Raw genomic sequence first — 6,508 nt, forward strand, 5'->3', positions numbered from 1 at the left:
ATCAACATTATTTTGATCAGAATAAATAAAAAACTTAAGACACATAACTTTAGCAATAAAGCTACTAACTTCGGAAAAATCCACTCCCTCACCTAGTATATTATGAAAGTGACGTGCCCTAATTTTTTCGTTTTAGGTCTGAAGAAAATAAAATAGCTTTCTCTTTCTTAGACAGCTTAAAGATAGTTTTTAGTATTTCTATTTCATATCGGTCTGATATAAAATAAAATCCCATTCTATTTTGTAATACAACAAGTAGTTCTATTTTGTAAACTACTTTTCATCCTGCTTCCTTCAAAAAATTCTTTAGTTTTTGTTTAGTTCAAAATTAAAATCGATATCTCTTTTTCAGTCTACTTGAAAAGCGTAGGTTTTAAAATTTTTGTTATTAAAAAATAGTAGTAAGAAAGTAAAAATTGAATGAAAATAATTAAAATAATTTTAAAATAAAATGGCTCAGGATATCATAGAAAGATCGAGCTAAAGAAATATGCCAGTTATAATTAAGTGAATAAATATTCATCAGGAGATAAATAATACAGTTTCTTCATAAGTTTTTGTATTTTTAATTTTTTTCCTTTTTGTCAGATCATTTCATAAATAAATGAACTTCTAGAAAATTAATTTCTTAAGACATCATGCAATGAACAAACATTCCAATGCAAGAGACCATAAAATACGATCTCGAGATGTTTTCCACGGATATCTCATTTCATAAAAATATTCCATAAGATAGACTAGAAAAAATTTACGAACGCTACAGCGTTCGTACATTTTTTTCTGTTTCTTTCGCGCCGTTTCTTTCACACCCGGAGGATATCGTTTTCATAAATAGAAAGATGAAAACTTTTCGCAGTCAATTGGTTTATTTAGTTTATCTTGTCTTAGGCGTCATTCTTTACAACTAGAATAGTCCCTATTCATTCAAGCATGTGATGAATTTCGCTATTTCTCGGAAGGAAAGAATTAATTTTGTTCTAGTAAAAATAACATTATATAACAACCCCTTTGGGTATCAAATAAATCTCAAGGCCAATGGACGCATTTCTTGGTATTTCTCTGACGTAAGGATATAATAATGGGAAATTTTATCGTGAATTTAAAAATAATCAGTTTTTGGAATTTCAAAAATAAGCATAATAAATTTCTTTTGGAACATTATCGTTTTACTTTTTTTTTCATGACATCAACATTCATTAAAATATTCGACAACACAATCTTTAAAGAAATCGCAACGTTTCATGTCAAAAGAAAATTTATATTTTAACATAAATTCAAGTAGACATTTTTTGAGTAGAATATTATTTCGTGACTATGACTATGTAAAATATTATATCATGACAATGTAAAATATTATATCGTGACTAAATAAAATATTATATCGTTAATTTAAAAATAATCAGAGTAGATTTTTGGAACATTACCATTTTACCTTTTTTTTTCATGCAACAATAATCAACATTCATTAAAATATTTCATAACACAATCTTAAAAGAAATCGCAACGTTTTATGTGCAAAAAAATGTTTCCAACATCAATTCAAGTAGACATTTCTTTAAATAGAATACTATTTAACGTAATACTTATTAAAGTATTAAAATTTTTAACTATGTAAAATATTATATCGTGACTAAGTAAAATATTACATCGTTAATTTAAAAATAATCAGAGTAGATTTTTGGAACATTACCATTTTACCTTTTTTTTCATGCAACAATAATCAACATTCATTAAAATATTTCATAACACAATCTTAAAAGAAATCGCAACATTTCATGTGCAAAACAATGTTTCCAACATCAATTCAAGTAGAAATTTCTTTAAATGGAATACTATTTAACGTAATACTAGTTATAAGTATTAAAATTTAAGTATTTAGTTAGAATTCTACTAATTGAATTGATTTAAATCACTAAAGTCTACATTTTAATATTCCCATATTAAAATTTAGACTTTATTGAGTGCTATTTATGTGTTGCAGAGGTGCTATTTGCCTGCAAACGATAAAATATTTGCAGAGAAAACATTTTAATTGTTACTGTTTGTTTCGTCAGAATTAATTATGATTATCTTTTTCTTCCTTTAATTATTTTAACATAAATATTTTTAGCGAAATATTTCATAGGTTAATTAATAAATGGTAGTAGATTCTGATGGTCAATTTCCTTTGTATAAAATAAAGAAATAAAATGTTTGTAGCGTATCTACCATTACAAAACTACAACTGCATTTCACTAGTATATAAGACATGTTAACTCGACTCTATGTCGGGGTACCTTTTCATAGATGACGGTTGACATGGTCTGTAACTACTTTCCCCCACATGTTATTAATACCAGTTCAGAGTTGCCAACTTTCTACGCTTTTGGGAAAATTCTTCGAATGCTAACTAAGTTTATGTTTTAACATATTATTCTTTGCTTCGCAAGGTTGTTGTTTGGAGAACCGAAACTATAATAAGTTCATTTCTATTTTTGATTTGTGTGTTATTCACGTTGTTTTTCACTTCTGTCCATTAACAACAGTTATTTATATGAACTAGTGGGCTGCGCCCCCTGCTCGCTGACGCTCGCCAACCCCGAAAATTGCTACGCTATCTTATATGGTTTGTTTCGCAAACCAAAGTCGCTTCGCTCACTACTAACTTAAGTGCATTGCAAATGCACAAAATTCTAAGAATTCAAAACAATCATTCAAATCCATATAACAACTTTTTTTTAAAAAAAAATTACATCTTTTTAGTAAGTACTAAGTCATTAAAATAAATTTGAATTCAAATAAATAACATGTAATTCGTTAAACCTATTAGAAATGTGCTATAGTATAAAATCTTAAGATAAAATTTCCAAAACTGATATCTCCTTAAAAAGGTTAAAATTTTGGCTATAATTAAGTCTATTAAAAATTGAAATAAGTGAATTGCAATGGAAAAACCTGCATAAACAAATAAATTCTAGTAAAACAAATAAATTCGTGATATAAATCAAAAATCGTCAAATAAATTCGTAATATATAAATTCCTGAAAAAAAGCGCTTTCGACAAAATACTAAAATAGAGATTTATCGACAAAAACTACTCACTTCTGCCTAGCTTATGCTCTCTCTGGTTATTTCAGTTTCCGTTTTTAAAAGCTCTATGTGTTAAATTATCTCAGATAGATTTGGCATGTGACATTTTTAGCGGCAATCATTGGTCGATTTTCTAGCGTTGCCATTCGGGGAGTTGTAATGAGGCTTTTTCTGTCGCCGTGAAAGAGAAATATATATATAGATAACCGTTATTTATATTAATAGCAGAGAGCTACCTATATCAATACAAGAACGAAATAATTGTAAGAAATAAATGTTTAAAATAAAATAATAAAGTTACTAATCTTATTTTTCATTTATTTATTGAAAATAAAGGCATGTTTTCCAAATTTGAGCATTATCGCTCATATTGTTAAAAAAAAAATTACAATTAATATATACGTAAACCCATATGTTCCTTTTAAGAAAAAGTCCCTTTTATAAAAATATAATGCGGAAAAACTAAATGATTTCATAATAAGCATTGATCGTGGATAAGCAAGACGTTATCGTTTCCAACAAAAATTATTAATAATATTAAAATTTATATTTGGTTATGAAAATAAGTGAGCGCTACAATAGTTGTAAATCGTATTGAGAGCTGTATAAATACAGGTATGTCAACGGCTCCGCTTTCTGCAAAAGTTTCAATAAATTGGTAATAAATAAAATTTTAAAACTTGTAGACTAATGGTAATTACGTCCACTTTTTGAAAGTGTTACCACGTGATAACTGCAGTGAACTGAACTGTATTAGACATCTTGGCCCTTGAGGACGCTTGCGGCCCTTTTTCCATTCATCTTTAACTTGAACTTTGTGTTGAGTCGATGAGGTGGTGGAATGCAAATGAAGTAAAGGAGTATTCATGTGGATGGATGATCAATGAGTTCTGACAGTGTAGTTATATACTGTGGGGTCAACGAGATAACTGCATTATCATCATCAAAATCTATCTGGGCGTCTGAGGCCGTTAGCGGCCCTTTTCCTATCCCTCTTGAAATTTTATCTTTAAGGCGGCTCTTTCTGGTAAGTGAAATGCAAATTGGTAGAGATAACTGCAATAACGTTGCATTTCATATGATACCTGAAATTTTTGATGTTCTTAAAATGAAAAATACTGAACTAAAAACAGCTTAAATTTCGTTACCACTAGGAAACATTTTTCTACAAAGCGGAACAAGTTGGCATCCCTGCAAATGAAATATCCACAGAATTTAATTACATATGTGAGGTCTGCAACTACTACAATTTTGTCAAAATATTTTCTAGAAAAGAAGACAATTAGAAACAAAAGCTTCTATATTGGCTAGTTTTGCTATTATTTTGAAAGTTTCACCGAGAAGTAACTTTTCAGCCATTCTCATGTAGTGGCGTAGAAAATAGTTTTATTAGAAGAACTTTCCACACTAAACGTAGATCGCTGGCTGCGCTGCATAATATATTAAGTTATTGTGAATTAACAATGAAAGCTACCAATACTAATAAAAGTTAAAACGAATTTACCAGACTCTTTCCCAAAGAGGGAAGAAATTGGTCATAATTCTTAGTTATCAGAGACATTTTTTCGTTACAAAATCAAACTAGAAATGAAATGATTTTACCCCATTTTTGTTTCGTTTCCGGACTGCAAACTGCACTGATTTAAGAATATGCTCAGTTTATTTAATTTCGTCCGAACTTAAGCATATACCAGCTATTTTTTCTTTTCAGTAATAAGGAAAGCGTTTTAATGAAAAAAGTAGTTACAGAATCGTATATAAATTTGATGGAAATTTGTTATTGTAAGCTAATACTTTTATTAAAAAATATAATAACTGATGATTTTAAACATAAACTTAGATTTACATGTTATTGATATTTTTTTTATTGAAATTAATGTTCCGCTTTCCCAATGTAAATATAAAGAATAAAAAAAAATTAGTTACCAGTCTTTAACTTCTTTTGGAGCTTAATTGGTTAAATAATGATCCCCGCGATTATTCGTTGTTCAAGCTGCTTACAAATGGTAATAATCAAAATCATTATAAATCAATTTTATGAAATAAAATATTGAAGCATGAAATTTACTATTGCTTTGAATATTCAAAAAAAATCTAACCCCCAAAGTTGGTTAGGTTTTCAAATACAGCAATGTAAATTGCTTCGACTTTTGCAAAAGATTTTACAATATAGTAAAGAGCTAAAAACTTAATATTTCATTATTATGGTTAACTATCTACTTAATGTTTTATAAGGCTTTATTTTATTATTATACAAAATTAAAAATTTAAAACTAAAAGTGATGTTTATTTATTTTATTATAAAGAATCGTGGGATATTGATTTACTGCTCAGTTTTTCATCGAAAAAAAGTTCTCGTTTTACAGTTGTTTAATGCTTTATATGCTATACACTCTATAACAAAAAAATCGACGCACCAAGAAGCAATCGTCCGATTGCTTTGAAATTTCGTATGTATGAATGTTTTGAACAGATATGACTGGAATGATGCCGACTGGGGACGCATAGTCTTTAGCGACGATTCCCGCTTCCAACTGTGTCCTGACGATCATCGAAGACGTATTTGGAGACGCACAGGGCAGAGGGGGATCCTGTCTTCACTATTGCGCGCCCCACCGGTCCTCAACAAGGCATTATGGTCTGGGATACCATTTCCTTTGACAGCCGGCCCCCTTTGGTCGTCATTAGAGGTATACTTACTGCACAGCGGTACATCGATGACATCCTAAGACCTGTTTGCTATCGTTCCTTTTGCAGCGCCCTGGGCTTGTTTTCAGCAGGACAATGTCAGACCACATACGGCACGTGTTGCTATGAACTGTCTGCAAGCTTGTCAAACTCTTCCTTGGCCTGCCAGATCACCAGATGTCTCTCCCATCGACCTTGTCTGGGATATGATGGGAAGGCGATTGCATCTGGCACGGAATGTTGATGACCTCGTTCGACAATTGGATCGAATTTGGCAGGAAATACCGCAAGAGACCATCCGGGAGCTTTATCGGTCTATGCCACGCCGTGTGGCAGCTTGTATCCAGGCTAGAGGCGGGTCAACACCTTATTGAACTTGTTACTGAAACCCTGCAATAAACTATTCAATGGTCCTGAAATTTTAATTATTTACTATTCTGTACATTGTCTTCCTATCCACCAATTTTCGTTTCAATCGGACAACTCCTTCTTGGTGCGTCGATTTTTTTGTTATAGAGTGTATTTACTTATAAATCATATTTACGTACATAATAAATTTCAAGGGAAAATACGATGAAGAAAATGGATACAAAATAACTATTTAAAATTGTAAAGTAACAATAAGAATTAAATATTCAGAATATTGCTAAAAAAATTTTTTTTTTTAATGAAACATTTAGTTTATAACGTAAAACATTTTAACGTGTTTTTATAGCCACTAAAAGCTTAATTAATTTTAGCAGGAATACAA

This window comes from Parasteatoda tepidariorum, chromosome 10 (genome assembly GCF_982258835.1).
Source record: "Parasteatoda tepidariorum strain Cologne lab strain chromosome 10, Ptep-v5.0, whole genome shotgun sequence".
Classification (NCBI taxonomy): domain Eukaryota; kingdom Metazoa; phylum Arthropoda; class Arachnida; order Araneae; family Theridiidae; genus Parasteatoda; species Parasteatoda tepidariorum.